This window comes from Prionailurus viverrinus, chromosome C1 (genome assembly GCF_022837055.1).
Source record: "Prionailurus viverrinus isolate Anna chromosome C1, UM_Priviv_1.0, whole genome shotgun sequence".
Lineage (NCBI taxonomy): Eukaryota > Metazoa > Chordata > Mammalia > Carnivora > Felidae > Prionailurus > Prionailurus viverrinus.
The window spans coordinates 6,508,048-6,526,413 of record NC_062568.1 but is presented as its reverse complement, the minus strand read 5'-3'; the positions used below and the strand labels follow the sequence as shown (position 1 = coordinate 6,526,413).

The 18,366-nt window shown below is 46.7% G+C and overlaps 1 protein-coding gene across 11 annotated transcripts in view; it reads right to left on the bottom strand.

The window, feature by feature from the left end:
- Nucleotides 1–18,366, bottom strand: part of COL4A4 (collagen type IV alpha 4 chain) — a 135,498-nt gene that overhangs the window by 90,439 nt on the left and 26,693 nt on the right. The window contains exon 1 of one of the 11 annotated variants that reach the window (XM_047872290.1): nt 9,748–9,846. The exons of the other annotated variants lie outside the window; for them this stretch is intronic. The gene's annotated coding sequence lies outside the window, so the exon portion shown is untranslated. Of the gene's footprint in view, nt 1–9,747; nt 9,847–18,366 lie in introns of those variants that run through there. 11 annotated transcript variants of the gene reach the window in all.

The window sequence follows — 18,366 nt, the reverse complement described above, 5'->3', positions numbered from 1 at the left end:
CTTTCCCCCAAAATGCAATCCTCTTTCAACCTTCCCCAACTACCTTATAAAATCCCTTATTAAATCTCCAGCCAGAATCCTGGAGTCATCCTTGACAGTCTTCTTTCTGTCACACCTACACTGAATCTATGATTAACGGTTATCATTTCACTTCCAAAACAGATCTGGAACTCACTTCTTCACAGTCCCGCTGTCTGCCACCAGAGAGCTCCTAAATTGCTCTCTTGCTTCCTCTTCCCTTCCTCCATGCCTCTCTCCACAGCACAACCAGAGTGACACGGAAACAGAAATCAGACCGTGGCGCTGCCCCACTTTTTAAAAACCTTCCTTGCCTTCCCACTGCCTGTAAAGTAAACCTTGGACTCCCTCCAGACTTTCTAGGGTATGGCCCTAATTACCTGGCACCCCACACTCATGACTTCCCAGCCAGCCCTGCGGCTCTTCCTTGGCTTGGCTTTCCCTCTGGACTGCTCCTTCTCTACATTTCCACAGGACTTGGATCTCCCCTAAACTACCACCTCCTTAGCAGCCTTCCTTGACCCCCTAGCCCTCCCCCTCACCTAGCCCAGTCGAGGAGGATCTCCAGTCCACTGCCGCCCTCATTAGCCTGTCCGTTTCATTCTTGGCCTCTTAGCATTTCATATTTTTCAACTCTTTGCCCATCCATTTATTGTTCACCTTTCCAGGTAGACATTAACGCTGTGAGGGCAGGGATATTTGCTCACCAGTTAAATCTCCCACCCACCATCTACCACAGCCTTTGGCTTAGGAAATCCCTTCACCAAGCTCCCAGCCTGACCACCCAGCCGCTTTGGACACATTCTACCTGGGCCCTGTACGGTTAGGAAAGTGACCTTTGGACTCTGAAAAAGGCAATTCTATCAACCACATCTTTATGACATATAAAATGATTTTCTATATGCAAACTTATTTACTTTTTATAAAATAGCCAATGTACAAGAAGTGAGGCTATATGAACTTAAGAATCTGAAATCATAATTTCTAAGTGACACTTCTAGCCTCATCATTCAATCTCTGTCTATAATTTGATGTGGGCAGAGAATATCTTAGATTCATATTTTTTTAAATTTTTTTTCAACATTTATTTATTTTTTTTGGGACAGAGAGAGACAGAGCATGAACGGGGGAGGGGCAGAGAGAGAGGGAGACACAGAATCAGAAACAGGCTCTGAGCCATCAGCCCAGAGCCTGACACGGGGCTCGAACTCACGGACCGTGATATCGTGACCTGGCTGAAGTCGGACGCTTAACCGACTGCACCACCCAGGTGCCCCAGATTCATATTTTTTAAATTTTTATTATTTATTTTGAGAGAGAGAGAGTGCAAGCAGGGGAGGGACAGAGAGGGGGGTGGGGGGAGAGAGAATCCCAAGCAGGCTCCTCACTGTCAGTGCAGAGCCCGACATGGGGCTTGAACTCATCGAACTCATGAACCTTGAGCTCACGACCTGAGCCAAAGTCAGACACTTAATCGACTGAGCCACCCAGGCACTGCATTTTTTTTTTTTTATTGGTGCAGAAAGGTGATTTTATTAAAGCACTGGGACAGAACCCGTGACAGGAAGAGCGGCCCATGTGGTTTTTTAAAAAACTGACTTTACAATCTGAAGACAATACCCTTACAATAGGTAAAAAGAAGCTTTATAATGAGAAGCTTACAACAAGATTTTCACTGATGCAAGATGATCTGCCTGCACAACACCACGCACTGTGGTGTCCAAGGCGTGCAGCCATGTTGTCTAACATTTTAGAGCCCATGCTGTATTTTATTAGTTTGGAAACACTCTCAGTATTCACTTGAAGTCAGGATTTTCACCTGAAATTTCTTGTGCTTCTTCAAATTTTTCCCCAGATTTAAGGAAAATCATGTTGTAGCCCCTTGCCCCACCAAACATGCTCATGCATTCAATGAGCAAGAAAGTCTTGATATGCAGAGAGAAAAGTTGAATGGATTTCAGGAGACATCTGCTCAGATCAGATCTCAAACCTCTGGACAATTCTGAATTATTGCTGCTGAACTCCAAGCGTGAGTAGGGCCACATATAAGAATATAGGACGTCCCCTCGGATGTGTGGGGGCCAGGAGAAAATATATTTTAGAGGGCCTCATCTACTTAAAAATTGAGTCACCTGAAATCTGTGTCAGCACTATTCTGCTGACCCTGCGATCCCATGAACGGAATCCCACAAGCTGGCAAGGCTGGACCAGGGTCCAGCCATGTGGTCCCAGACCAGCCCATAAGCATGAACCCCTGAGCTCCTCATGAGGTAAGCCCCACAGGGGATAAAGGATCCAAGCGCACCCTGTTGGAACAACTTTCGAGGCCCAAGATGGAGCCCCTCCCCCTGCCCGGGTTCCACGTCAGCAAAAGGAAGCAGGTAACTTTTGGGTCCCTGTAAATGCTCATGTGGACCAGACACCCACTACCTCAGTCAGCCAATCCCCACACCCAAGCCAACTCCAGGGTCTCTACTTATTTCCCTGCTTTCTATTCTTTTTCCATTGTTCTTCCTTTTCCTTATTCTTCATCCCATAAAAGCTTCCTGTCTTCTGCCCCATTTTGCAGTTCTCTGGATCCTTGGGAAGGAGGACTGCCCGCTTCATGAAGTGTTAAATAAAGTTTGTTTCTATCACCTAAACTGGCTTCTTTAATCATTTTTAACAACCTCAAAGGAAGAAACACACTGTGGGACCCAGCCAGTCCTGGTCTACATGTGGGGTACCACCTTGGACGATGCTGCTGGCCTTGGCCAGGCCCAGACACAGGACCGATGGGAGAGGTCTTGGAGGCAGGAGCCCCAGGTGCCCTGATCTAAAGACAATAATGCCAGAATATTCACAACAATATTATTTACAATAGTAAGAAAAACTGGAAGTCCTATAAAAATCCGCCCATCTGAGATTGATAGAATAGACTTTGGTACCTTCAAAAAAGGAACATTATGCAGCCTGTCTTGGCCTGGGTGCTTCAGAATCAAAGCATAGGGCAAGAAGTCAATGCAAACCGTTTGTTTGAGATTTGAAGGAGATAGGGTAAGGAAGCAGGGACGTGACACAGAGAAGGGAAGACGGGAAGACAGGGTGTGGAATCAAGCCAGTCATTGAGACAGTTAGGGACCATCGGAACAAGTCCCAGGTGAAAACCATGCACGCACCTGGGGCGCTTTCTGTTATTTATTTATTTATTTATTTTTAGTTTTTATTTATTTTTTAAGTTTTTACTTATTTATTTATTTAATTTATTTAAGAAAGCACCAGTCGGTGAGGGGCAGAGAGAAAAACCCGTGCAGAGCCCAATACAGGGCTCGAACTCACAAGCCCTGAGATCATGACCTGAGCGGAAGTAGGAAGCTTAACCGACTGAGCCATCCCGGTGCTCCAGTTAGCAGTTACTGGTAAACCACTTCTCTTACCGAGCAGAACCAGGACGCAGCCCCGCACCCAACCCGGATTTACCACAGACACTCCGCGAACCTGAAGACTCTGCTCCAAAAGCACTGAGCGGCCTGAGTTGCCTGCCAATAGCGACCAATCAGGATGAGCTCCTTCCGACCAATCAGAATGAAGCCCTTCCAACCAATCAGGGCGAGGCACTCCCCCCCCCCTGTCCCCACCCCCACCCCCGTCCCCACCCACCCCCCCCAGCTCCCTCATTAGCATCCTGGAATGGGAACCCGAGCCAGAACATTCTCCCTGCAGGCAGGGCCTTCTCTTTGCTCACAGAGGCCTGCCCAGCCAGTCTCTGTTGGTGCTTTGTGTCCCTTTCACTCAAGCTGCAGCCCCAAGAGAGCTTTGGCTGTGCCTTTGGTTCTGGGGTCCAGCCTCGCTTCTACTGTTGGGCCCAACAACCCGACTCCGGTAACATGACCAGTGGGTCACGAGCTCTCCCCAGAGCGGGCACTCCCGGAGTCAGGGTAGAGCTCACACCTCAGAGCGACCCACTCAAGAGGGAGGAAACTGCGGTGTTCACCTCCTCGCTGGGGGACCACGGTGCCGGGTGCCTGCTGCCAGGCGGGTACCTGGGGCTCTCCCAGAGCCCGCAACGAATGCAGAGACCGGCGGCTGGAACAGGCCCGCGGGGAACGTGTAAGGCCTGCACATTAAAGACAGCGAGCAGGGCTTTGTGAGCGGACACAGATCACCCTCATGATGCTCCTGAGGAAGACACAGTGACTGAACATCCAGGCTCTGCAGTCAGCCTCCTGTGTTGTAAGCCCAGGCCCACACTAGCTGTGTGACCTAGGGCACATTTCTTAGCCTCTCTGTTCCTCAGCTTCTTTATCCGTCAATGGCCAGTGGACATAAAAAGAATACTGCGCGGCAAGTGTTTATAGCATCGTGCCTGGAACCGTAATGCAAACTACTGTGATTACTCTTATTATACCTAGTTCATTGTTCAAAGGGGTCAAAACAAGCTGTATGTCATATGATCCCACCTGTAGAGAAACAAATGGGCATTTTCTCGAAATATATGTTTATAAAGGAACATTTCTTGAAGGATATACAAAATAGCATTCTGTCATGTCTCAGCAGGGAAAATGCAAGCCAGGGCAATATGTTCTTTACCAACAGCGAATGTGACCTTTATAATAAAGATGAGTTACCATTTCTCTTTCATCATGAAGTCACGGACTCAACAAACATTATCAACAACCTTTACCATCTGCCTAACCTTAACAAATCAAAATCCTACTTCATTTGAACTTTCCCTTCTCTTCATGCTTTTTCATCATCATAACAACTATTTATTGAGTATCCGTAAAAATACTAATAAAGCTTAGGATTTTCAAGGGAGCTTGAATGTATAAATCTGTGTTATTAAAAAGACAACAATAAAATATAAAATGTAATTATATAGGCACAAATCATTTGGGGGTATTTTGTGGGCATATCAATTTAAATATTGCACAAATTGTAAACAACAATCTAAAAGATAAACAATGACTTCAGCTACCTCTTTCCCTTTCTTTTTTTCTTTCTTTCTTTCTTCTTTCTTTCTTTTCTTTCACCTGTGTTAATTACTTTTACTTGGTAAGATTTCCTAAATATAAGACTCAGAAATTAACTGCCTTTTCATGAAGTCTGGGAATTATCTTTTCATCTGATAGGTAATTTACAGAAAACCTGCTAAATTATCTTTTGTGAATGCTGTACTTTACCATAATGTAACGTTTAGAAACAAAAAAAAAAAAATGTATGTTTAAACATTAACTGAGAAAGAGACAGCCAATTAACTGCCTATAAATCTCTTTAATGTGCTTCATTCTGGACACGCAAGGCCGGATCCAGTGAGTTAATGGAACTTTGCGGAGAAAAAAAAAAAAAAAGAAAGAGTAGAAGTGTTTCACATGGTCGTAAGAATGATAAAACTCCATTCAGTACAGAAATGGGTCCTGATGTGAGAAGGTGTCATCCCAAATGCTTTTAAAATAAAACAAGGAACGGTTATTTACATTATTAAAACTCTGGACCCCGTGCCCCCCCTCCACCCTCACCCATCTGTTACACTGATTTCCTCACCATTTCTGAATAAGCTCTGTTCTTTCACAGACTTGGTATCCTGTCTCAGAACTGTCCCTCCCACTCCCAAGGTCATCTTTTAGTGCTCTCTTGGAAGGACTTCCCAACCTCCTGCCCTCCCCCAACCCGCCCTTCAGAACTAGATGCCTCTCGAGATGCTCCTATAATAGCATCCCTCCCCTGCCATAGTGACCATCTCTTTATCCTCCTAACCCCATATCTGCTAGACCATGAGCTTCTGGGGGGCACAGTCTATGTGCCCAAGACTATGATGGTAGGAAAGGCAATAAATAATAAACTAATTTGAACAGTGATACAGTCAATGTTTCCACACTGAGGTGAGCAAAACACAACCCCACACCGTGAGCAATGGCCCTAAACACAGCGATGTTCACATCTTGTTGAGATAGAACACGGGTTTTGCTGTGCCTTCATTTCAACGGCAAAATAACCTCTACTTTGCAGGTGGAAAAGCTAGCATAAAATATTAAATGCCTACTTATTTACAGATGCTGGGGAAGGCTGTGGTTTGTTTTTATATGGAGTGCTGTGTTTTTTTTTCTCATATTAACAGGTAATTCCTTATAGGATAAATTTTTTAAAGAAATACACCAAACCTTGTACCACAGTATTAAACCTATCAGAAAGCTACTCATGAAATTTTTCCAAACCCCAATCTCTGAAATAGTCATTGCTAGTTCATCCAATTTGAGTAAATTATTTATCCACAGCAACATAGAGAATAACTCCAATATCCTTAAACTGTTTCATATAAAAGAAGGGGTCAGTTAAAAAAAAAACTATGTTTACAAGTAAATATTTGGGCTTACTTATTTATAAGGCTATAGTGGAATTAACTTCAGGATCAACAGACTTAAATAACAAACCCATAAGAGACACTTCTATAACAAGAGATTCATTAAATAATCAAAAGAATTTGGCATCTTTAAAAATTTTTTTAAAGAAATCTTTTCTTCCTAACTATGCACCCTCCAACCATGAACAATAACATGATATACAGTGGATTCAGGGTAGTAAAAAAAAAAAAAAAAAAAAGCCCAGTGGAATGAATGCCTTATTTTCAGATGTAGTTTTCCCTGATCTATCTACTGATCTTTCTTTTTCTTTTCTTTCTTTCTTTCTTTCTTTCTTTCTTTCTTTCTTTCTTTTTCTTTTCTTTCTTTCTTTCTTTCTTTCTTTTTCTTTCTTTCTTTTTTTTTCCTCTTTTCTCTTCCCTTTCCTTTCCTATCCCTTTCTTTCTTCCTTCCTTCCTACCTTCCTTCCTTCCCTCCTTCCTTCCTCCCCCCTGCCTTCCTTCCTTCCTTCCTTCCTTCCTTCCTTCCTCCCTTCCTTCCTTTCTTCTATGTACACAGAACTGCCTCTGTGTTTCACAACTTTCAGCCAGAGACCGTGAAATCAGAAAAGATGCACCAAATCCAGAAATGACAATCATCTTGCCAGCTGAGGAAACTCTGGCACGCTGTGTGATGCCACAAGCCATCCCCTTCTTCCTCCTCAAAGCCCAGGCTGACACCGTGTCATCAGACGTGCTATGTGTGCTCCGACTGAGGCCACAGAACAGTAGGCTCCCGGGCCAGCTGTACAAATAGAGGATGAAGGTGATCACAGTGGACAGTCACCCCACCCTCTGGAGCTGGGGCATTCCTTCAGCATTCTGTCACTTGTTAGTCATCTGTATCAGGCACGGCTCTTGAGCAGGGCTAAGATCAAATTACTTTTATTTCACAACTTGGTAGAACCGCACCAACAGACGGGAGAATATGTACACGGCCAATACCAAGATCTTCAACTCAGCCTTTTGGGCTGCCCCGGATGTGTTCGCTGCCAGGGACCAGACCCTTTAGGGAATGACAAAAAGCTAAGAAACCCTCTGTCATGTTAGCAGTATGAGAATTGGGAGAAGTAAGTTCAGAGAGACGACTGCAAATACATATCCTGTCACATTTTCCCTGCAACAGCTTCCTGATCCTGCCTAACCAGAAGTTTAATCAGTGCAAAGAAGTAAAAATAAATGTTTGTTCCTTTCCTCCTTCATTAATGAATAAATGAATATGAAAGGTGCTTTTATTATACTAATGACACATGCATTTCCAAATCACCCTTGGTCTCTAAGACCGTGAAGGTGATCATCAAAGTGCCCAGTGACCATCATGTGATCATTGTGTGCCCACCACTCTCCATACCTTGCTTCATTTAATCCAGCCACCAACACTGAGAAACATGAATTATTATCCCCCGTATAGATGAGAAAAGTCTATTCAGGGGTATAACTTGCTCAGACTCACATACCTAGTGAGTTTGCATTCAAACCTGCATCAGTCAGGGGCTCTCCCAAACCTCTCCTCTTCCCACTGCCTCAGCCTGGCAGAGTGGAGGACCCATGCACTAAACCATCCCCACACCGTGCCTGCTGCGACACGCCCATTGCTTCAGGCCTTGTCTTGTTTTTAAACTTCATATCTTAATGTATTCTGTGTTCTTTTATAAAGTTTCTTCAGGAAATAATAGTATTCATCAAATTAATTAAAGACCTCTATTTCTGTCGTTCTCAAGTCCAATTTTCTAGTCCTACCCTATACGCCCAACCATTTTCTAGACACCTTCTTGAACCTTCCTCCTCTGCTAATTCGCACTCATCATGTCAGAACTCAGCTCATCATTCCCATCATTTCCCCGCACTCCACTCCTGTCCCCAGACCCATCAGGTGGCAACTTTGTTCCTTCATGTGAGCTCACCATGCGGCTCTCCATGTCCACCCTTGGCCAAGGCTGTCATACCTCCCTTAACTTGAATCTCACGTGTCTGTCTTACTGTCATCTCCCTGCAGAGGAATCCGTCCGCTGTCGTGGTCTTGTCATCTCATGTGGGTCACCCAAGCACCAGCCTCCCTCTCTTCCTTCATTCCAGGCTTCTACCCACATCCACATACAACTGTCAACTCCCCTGCGATCTTCTCTTGCCTGTGTCACTGCTTTCATCACCCTCTGCAATGGGGACAGTCGGCCTTCCTCTACCCCAGCCAACCCTACTCCCTGTAATTTCCACACCTCCTCCTTCTGCTCCAATCACACGCGTGCCTCCTATTTGCCTGAAGCAATGGCAGCCTTTCTCCATCGGTAGTTCCTATTCTACCTTCTCAAAACCATGATGGTGGTGATGGTACCAATGGCAGCAGCTACCATTCCCTGAGCAGTTGTTCTAGGCACTGACTCCTGGGATCCTTACATCCATAAGGTCACCCGTGGGGGGCGCCTGGGTGACTCAGTTGGTGAAGCATCCATCCGACTCGGTTTCAGCTCAGGTCATGATCTCGCGGTTTCGTGGGTTCAAGCCCCGCGTGGGGCTCTGTGCTGACAGTGCAGAACCTGCTTGGGATTCGCGGTCTCCCTCTCTCTGCCCCTCCCCTCACAAGCACGGTCTCTGTGTCTCTCTAAATAAACTAAAAACAAATTTTTTTAAAGAAAAAAAAGTCACCCTGTTTCTACTTTTCTGTTTCCCAAACAAGGAAGCTGAGGCTCAGAGAGATGAAGCCAGTGACCAGAGGCCACTGACTATCACCTGGGGAAACAGAGATTCGAACCCAGGTCCCCTGACTTCAGTTGCTGCTTCTCTTTTACCCCAGTCCTGATCAATCTCACTCTCGGAAGAACTCTCCTGTCCACCCTAAAATACCACCTAAATAGACTCTTCACCTATTTTTCATTATTGTTTCACGCATGTTACTTTAATTAATATCTGCTTGGGGTGATGTCTTCTGGTAAGCTTTTTGGGGTCAGGGATCCGTGCACATTTTATTACTACCCAGGACCTTGGCTACCGCCTTGTGTGGTATATATTCTAAACATGAACTCGGAGAGTACTGAATGGATTAAGACTTTTATAATTAAAATGAACAGTTCAGCGTCGCCCTTCCTGCCTTTTTAATGCTTGGCTGTAATTCAAAGATTCATCCACTAGGCGACACCATAACATTACTTAAACCCTCCAAGAGGACTACGCAGGTAGCATAAAATCCTTTAACTGAGTGCCTCCAAGGTCTCTCCCTACCTATAACGGGAAAAACAATGGATAACATGAATGGTTATTAAAATAAATAACAAAAAAGTGTTACTCAAGGAGTAGAAAGTCCAAGGAGACCAGACCGTTGTGGCAGAGTATTTTCTTGTACCTTAAGATCACCTCACCTGTCAATGAGAGCATCCGCTGGCCCATTTAGCCTGGAGTGACACTGACTCTGGATTTGCAGCTGTGTTCCCAAGAGGCTGCATGGCACAGTGGAAAGAGCATGGCTCTGAGAACCGGAAGATAGGGCTTTGCCCCTGAGCAATAAATAAATCCACGTCTTGAACCTGGTCATCACAGAGTGGTTTTCCCATTTTTTTAAAAAAAAATTTTTTTTAATGTTTATTTATTTTTGAGACAGAGAGAGACAGAGCATGAATGGGGCAGGGGCAGAGAGAGAGGGAGACACAGAATCGGAAGCAGGCTCCAGGCTCTGAGCCATCAGCCCAGAGCCTGAAGCGGGGCTTGAACTCACGAAGAACCGTGAGATCACGACCTGAGCTGAAGTCGGACGCTCAACCGAATGAGCTACCCAGGCGCCCCGGTTTTGCCATTTTTAAAAATGGTGTAAGAGCAGCCCAACATCACACATCTGCCGTGGGAACTGAATGAGGCAGCGTGGAGAGGCCTGGGTAGGCTCCCGGCGGAGCCAGAACCAGCTGGACCTTGCTTCCTCTTCCTGGCTCTGTTCTCCTGGTGTCCCTGCCCCTTGCCCTCTCTGTGTCTTTCTCCTGTGTCTTCCGTGCTGGCCCCCTTCCTCCTGGTTGGGGGGGGGGGATTCCCCACAGGGTTGCCCTGGCCCTCTTCTCACTTTCTCTTGGGCAAACTTGACCTTTTCCATGGAGTTAATGGCATCCAACGCTGAACAACCAACCCCTCCACTTTCCTCCCTAGCCCAGACTTCTCTTTGGAGCCCTGACCATATTCAGTTGACCTCTGGCTCTACAAACCCAAAATGGGACTCGTAGACACACGATCATCCCCCCCGTGTGCTCCTCGGCCTGAGACCACTGCCCACACAGCTGTACACACTATGCCCGCCTTCCTCCACTGTCACCCTCGCTCCTATCAACCCTGCCTCCCAAACATTCCCCCACCTCTTCACGCACCTGCTTCCCCCACCTCTTCACGCTTCCCCCCCACCCCCGCAAAGCAATCTCACCTCCCACCTGAGCGACTGCAGCAGCCCCCTGACGGGTTTTCCCTACCACTGCCCCCCAATGTACACACACTATGTTCTCCAAACAGCAGCCAGAATGATTTTTTTATACCGTAAATCCACCTGCTTCCACCCTTCTTAAGATCCTTCAGAGCCTTCCTTCTTAGACTGAAGGACCTGTGTCTGATTTTCCAACTGCACCTCATGTCACCTGCCCCCTCACCTACTCCAACCAAATCTTTCTGGCCACGTTCCAGTCCCTCAGACATGCCAGCCTGCCTCCTTCTCACTTCAGGGTCCGAATGGAGGCTCTTCCCCCAGGGTCTGCACGGAGGCTGTTCTCTCTGCCCAGACATTTGCAGTAGGTCGAATGGTGGCTACAAAAAGACATGTCCCCGTCCTAACCCCTGGGATTCGTGGACATTGCCTGAGATGGCAAAAGAGGTGCTAAAGTTAAGGCCCTTGAGAGGAGGGGGTTATCTCAGGTTATTGGCATGGGCCCTAAATGCCATTACATGTACCCTTGTGAGAGGGACGCAGAGGAAGATGTGACACAGAAGAGAAGGAAGGCGGTGTGAAGACAGAGGCGGGGACTGGAGTGACAGGGCCGTCAGCCAAGGAAAGCTGGTGGCCACCAAAAGCTGGGAGAGGCAGAGAAGAAGCCTCTGCTGGAGCAGAAATACAGTAATGGTGACACCTTGCTTGTGTATTTCTGGCTCTAGAACGTGCAATAAAAATATTTTCTGTGGTTTTAAGCCACTGAGCACATGGCACTTCATTATGGCAGCCGAGGCACTGACACAACAGGCTTTCAGGCCATCACTAGGTGGCCTCTGATTCCACTGCTGTCTCCACCCTGCCCCCCACCCCCAGGCTCCCATATGAGTTAGGGGACCACATTATCCCTGGGACAGAGCAAGGACGCAAGCTCCTAACAGTGCCCGGCACTCCTCAGGCACCCAGAAACAATGACCAGAAGGTGAATCTCCTGCTGGACACTGAGCTCCAGGCCACAAGGACTTCATTCTGGATCACCGGAGCCTCACAATGCCAGGCCTGCATTGCTAGCCCTGAGTTCTCACCAACAACAAGGCTGTCTCCCCTTTGGTAATGACCTTGATCCACTCAAGTTCAGCGTAGTCCCACATTTGCTGAGCTCTGCGGCCGCCTGGCCTCAGTTCATGCTGGGTCGCAGAGTTCAGCAATCGTCGTTGCCATGGAATTGAACTCCACACGAGGAGGCCAAAGGCTGTGCTGCAAATCACTGGCAATTTAATGAGATGACTGATCAGGGCAGATATGCCAATACCTACCAGACCCAACCTGTCACCAGGATTCCCTGGTGAGGCTCGGGACACCTGGCCTGGTTGCAAAAACAACACGTCCTACAACACAGTAGGCAAATATAGCTTGTTTTCCCTCCTTCCTTCTGAAGCACAAATGCTAGGTTTAGAGCGAGAGCTCTGTCAGCCTACTGAAAGCCCTGTTAGCGGCTGGAGTCATCCTTCCATACCAATACGAGCTACCACTGGTTAGTTCTACGACTATGATTATTGATAGGCCAGATAGTAGAGAGTGATAGGCACATCCAGGTTTCCCACACCCTGTTTGGAACTACTTCCTCAAGCACCTACCATGGAAGATCCGTTCTTTTAACGTTTGCAAGTTTTTCATTCTTCAGAACTCAAGGTTAATATTCCTGACCGGGGAACGCTTTAACAAGCAAAGCCCAAGTTGGAAACCGGCAGCTGGTGGGCTAAATTCTACTGGGAGATTTGTCGGTAGGCAGTGTTTTCTCCAAGTCTGGATTCGGATGCCTTTGCACGACAAATGCCCTGTCCAGCTCCCCACAGTCCCCAAGGTGGACGTCCCGTCCCAGGGCCCCTCGCTGGGGTGTCCTTGGAAAGCACCTGAGTCTCAGGCAGGGCTTCATTACTCAGAGAACTCTCCAGCAGAGACAAAATGAGCTGGGGAGTTTGTTTTTGGAGGAGAAAGATGTGGAAGAAAAATAAAGCAGAACCAAAACTCTAAGGGGGTGGATGACAGATCAAATTCGTCACTTGTCATTGGACTCTGCTTCCACCAAAATACAACATCATTGACTTATGTGTGCTTTGGGACCTCAGAAGAATTGCTCTGTACCATTTATCAGTTATAGACTGTTTCACAGTTATAGACTATACCAGAATACAGCTGTGTGAGGGATAAAGGGATCGGGTTCTAGAACTTTGTGTGCAAATAATTTAATGGTTAAAAATGTTAATAATTAAAATCTCCCAAGTAAATTCCATTTTTATCATGGAACGCAGGCTCTTAGGAGCATGAGGGACAAATGAATGATATTGTGGGGGAAAATACTTGTGCATTTTTTTTAGTGACTTAAAATTCCCCAAGGAAACACTGATTTGCTAATGTGTGATCTCAGCTTTCAAACCAGGAAGGAAAAAAAAAACCAAACAGGTCTTGAGTTTTACACTATTTGGCTTCTTTGCATAAAAGTCAAATTATACAATTCTTAATAGAACAGTTAACAATTTAATAGTTGGTAGACTCCATTCAATGAAAAATATGGACATATTTTCTATTTGATTCTGGAAAATGCTACAGAACGTGTCTTTATCATCATGCTAGTTACTACAATGGATCTTGTAAAAAGTCCCATATAGTCTATAAAGACACATAATTCTCCCTGCAAGGAGACAACCATCAAAAACCTGAAGATTCCTTCACTGAAACTGGCAAAGAAAATCTTAAAATCTCAGCCAGTGCCAACCTCATTCATATCCTCAAAGAGGGACTATTAGGAGGTTAGGGGAAATGTCAGGGCATAGCTGCAAAATATTTTGGAAGGCAACTGAATAGCTGCTATATGCAAATGGCCATGCCTACCTCACAGAACCGGAGGCTGTTAGAGCCTGGAGGAACAGAACCAGCCAGATAGGATAAACCCTTATTTGTCACCTGAGGCTCTCAACCAGAAAGAAGGCACAGGGGTTCCAGTCTCCCACCCTCGACTGAAGCTCTTTCGAGGATGCTCCTGGACTGTTTAATGGCACTGTTCAAAATAGTTATCTCTGGCCCTACTTGAAACCTCATGGGAATTTGAGCTTATGTGAGATTGCACATTTAATAACAGGTTTCAACAATGCGTGTGCGGGTGAGGGAGGGGAAGACTGAGGTGGGAGACTCCCTACTAACCCTGCTCCCCGCTTCTCTTAGATGTGGCAGGTATCCCCAGAAGCACGCTACAGGCCAGCATGGCCACCCACTCAGGCTCCCAGTCCTGCCCAGGCTGGAGACTTAGTTTTCACGTATTGATTTATGTGCACTAACTGCCTGCTATGTTTCCACTGCGGACCAGGAGCCAGCAGAAGCATTTTCCAGGTGTCCACGTGACGACCTTGAAGGGTGTGTGCTCGTAATCTCATGAAGAGGGTCGTGTGCACCGACGCTCACACCCAAACAGAGATACAGGCCGGGGTGCAAGCAGTAAAGGGAAGGGGCCCAGGGTCCTGCCAGGGGCCTCAGCACTGGCTGGGAGGAGCTGCGGCAGGGGGGGAATGCTTTGGGAGAGCTGGAGTCTCCACCGAGCTCCTTGGGGAAGGCAGGAGAAACAGAGGCAGAGCAGAAGTGGGAAGACAGCCCGGAAAAGGGGAGGCAAGCGAGAATATTCGGATTACGCTCCAGGGAGAGCCGATGGCCCACGTGATGCAGCAGGAGAGGCGCAAAGGGGAAGCGTGTTGATCGCCGGTGGAAACACATGGTTCTGCCAGACTGCGGGCCTCCGGGGTGCACTGATGAGGCTGAACTTCACTCCGTCAGAAGTGAAGGACCCCCCCCTTGGCTCCCTGCCTCAGATGCACCCCAGCTGTACCTCAGGCTCCAGCCTGAGTCTAGAGTTCCAAGCCCAACCCCATCGTTCCACTGCACAGGGCCAGCGTCGATCCAGAGACAGCAGTTTTGATTTGGGGCTTAAACGACTCACTCAGGCATGAACCCCTAAAGGGGGAATCATTTCCTTCTTAGGAATGCCTGGCTGAGCCACTAGCAGGCTGCACCGTCTCAGGCAGATCCTCGACCCTCCGGGACTGTGTGGATTCCTGTCTCTCTAGACCCCCTCGAGCTGTCACTGCAGCTCCCGAGATGGTATGTGAGTTGGCTGCTTGCTGAGTACTTGCGAGCACCCACCTCCCACCCCACCTGGCAGTTATGCGCAAGCCAAGCTCCCAAACTCCCAGCCGGACGTCGCTGCCAGCAACTTGCAGCCTTCATGTGGGAGCCATCTGTCTCGGAAAGGGCAAGGGTTGACCAGTGCTCCGCGTTCTGTTCTGCCTGACCACCCAGCAACAGGGACCCAGACCGCAGAGTGCAGTCTATCCCCTGAGCCCTCATCATCCCCGGCACTGGAGACTGTGTTAGGGGAGGCAAGGTGCATTGCTCGTGATTGCGGAACACCCGAGGAAACAGAAGAGACAGCACTCGTGGTGTAAATACCAGGAAACGAATGCTTGGGCAGCTCGAAGCACCCGCCCGAGTTCACAAGGTTATGACGACGGTCTGGTGTTTGAATGTGAATGTGCAGGCACCGATGTTCGTGATCACGGGCCAAATGCTAAAACTGAAGTCAGACACCAGGGTGGGGTTTCCACCTCTTTCACATACGAGTGAGTTATTAAAACTCGTGGAAATCCAGGCTCCTTGTATTGAAAGATGAAAATATTAACCCCATCAGCCTCACAGAGCTGTTGTGGGAGGAGAGCAGGGTTTGTCCACTCAGCACAGGTAAGTTTTTGGTGTGGGGGCTGTTCTGTGCATTGGGGGTGCCGAACCGCATCCCTGGCCCGTACCCACGAGATACTGTAGCACCCCTCCCCCATCCAGTTGTGACAACCAACAAATGTCTCTAGACCTCGCCAGATGTCCCGACCAAAACAATTCTCGGGCTTATTTACATCAGAGCCTTATCCAAGCAACTGTTCCCATTTGTTTTGCGATGCCCCCATTAGCATCCTCTCAAGAAGCTGATCCATTTTTCTTGGGTCTCAAACTCAAAGGGTCTTAAAATTTAGATGCACTGATTTCTTTCTCATTTATACAATCTTGGTATGTTTATATTAAAAATCACAGGAGGGGCACCTGAGCGGCTCAGTCAGTTAAGCATCTGACTTTGGCTCAAGTCATGATCTCACGGTTTGTGGGTTCGACCCCGTCTGGTTCTGTGCTGAAAGCTCAGAGCCTGGAGCCTGTTTCAGATTCTGCGTCTCCCTCTCTCTCTGCCCCTCCCCTGCTCATGTTCTGTCTGTCTGTCTCTCTCTCTCAAAAATAAATAAACATTTAAATAATTTTTTTTAAATCACAGGAAAGCCAGGCTTTCCCCCCCCACCCCCGAATAAGGCATACATATACGTAAAAAAGGCACTTCTTAGATTGCTAGCTTTCAGTGTCTTTACTTTTTAAAAGAATTTTTATTGAGATGTAACTGACATATAAACGTAATATGAGTTTCATAATTTGATATGTGTATAGATTGCAAAGTGATCACCACGATAAGTTTAGTTAGCATCTGTCCTCACACAGTAACTTTTTTTCCCCCCTTGTGATGATAACTCTTAAGATCTACTCACAATAACCTTCAAATAGACCAGATAGTATTATGTACTATATTCATCATGCTGTACAGTATATTCCCGGGACTTATTTATTTTATAACTAGAAGTTTGCACCTCTTTTTTTTGAATCATGTCATGAAAGCAGCTTGACAAATCTCAAGATAGGGGCGCCTGGGTGCCTCAGTTGGTTAAGCGTCTGCCTTTGGCTCAGGTCATGATCTCAAGGTTTGTGAATTTGAGCCCCGCATCAGGCTCTGTCCTGATAGTGCAGAGCCTGCTTGGTATCCTTATTCTCCTCTCTCTCTTTCTCAGCCTCTGCCCTGCTTGCACTCTCTCTCTCAAAATAAATAAACTTAAAAAGCAGTTTAAAAAAATTTTTTTAAAGGAAAAGAAGAACCTTAAGATAAATTCTGAGCTCCAAAGTTTTGAAGTATTAAAGAAACAATGCAGTTTAAGCAGGAGGGGATTTGCCATAATTCATGCTCTGAAAGTTAGCTGGTTTCAGGAAGAGAGCTCAACACAGGAGCCCCTTGCATACTGCACACGTATCGTGCAGAGAGAAAGCAAAGCTATGGGAGAAATATATGGCCCCTTCCCTCAGGAGAGGTCTTGCCTCCTTGTAGACTGGTCATCCCTGAACTGTGCTTTTTGAGCGTTACTCCCTATAGAATCGATGGGAACATGTTGCAACAGAATCACTGATCTGACTCAAAAACTGTCCAAAGTTTCTAAAGCAAGTTTCTCTTTTCTTGTAAGATGGCGGGAGTATTTTTAATCCAAAGAATTGTTTGATCTACTACGCCAGCACAAGTGAGCGGGTGGGCCGCCAGCTGCTGCTATCAGAATATAAGGGAGACAGAGGTCCATAAATGTTCAAGTGACCCGTCTACAGTAGCCAAGAGGGCTCTTGTGCCTTTCGGGGACAGAGAACGTAGTGTAGTCACCCAGAGCCCCGTCCTGGGTGGACTTGAGTAACAGGCTACACCTCTCTGAGCTTTGATCTTCTGCCTTGCAAAGTCGGCATGCTGAGATAGTAAGAGAGTAGTCATGAGGAGTCAGGGACCTAAAGCGTTTGGAGAACACAGATGGTGTGCGGCACATAAGAAGCACACAAGAAATGCAGCCATGCACAATAGATGCATACAGAACACTATGCCCATGTGACTTCAATAGGTGCTATCCAAAAAAGAGTCTTGTAGTCCAATGTCTGGATATACCACTTTAGATAAGTTTAAACCAGGTTTCCCCCGCCTCACTACACTACTTCTCAGAGCCTTTAAAATGCTTATATGTTGGGGCACCTGGCTCATGACTTTGGCTCAGGTCATGATTTCACGGTTTGTGGGTTCAAGCCCTGCATTGGGCTCTGTGCTGACAGCTCACAGCCTGAAGCCTGCTTAGGATTCCCTCCCTCTCTCTCTCTCTCTCTCTCTCTCTGCCCCTTCCCTGCTTCACTCTGTGTCTCGCTCTCTCTCAAAAATAAATAAACATTAAAAAACAATGCTGATATGCAACCTGAGTTTCAGGATGGCGACCTAGCATGTACCATTTGGCACAGGACCCTTTTTGCATAAGGCAGTTTACAAGATTAGTGTGGTATGAAGCATTGGGTAAATCACAGCTTGCACTTCTAAGCTTGATGCCTAGTGTAATAAAACTGGGATGGCTTATCAGAATGTACAGAACTTTGACTGTAAAACAGAAACATTGACAATTATCAGAACATGCTAAGAATCTGGGACTACTTAACGTTAAGTATTCACAATGGCTCAAATTTCAACATGCTGCCCATGTTGACTTTTTTCCTAACATTTTACTGTGGTAAGGACACTTAATATGAGATCTGCTCTCCCAACCAATTTTTTAAAATATGTTTTAATATTTGTTTTTGAGAGAGAGAGAGAGAGAGAGAGAGAGAGAGAGAGAGCGGGTGAGGGGCAGAGAGAGAGGGGGACACAGAATCCGAAGCAGGC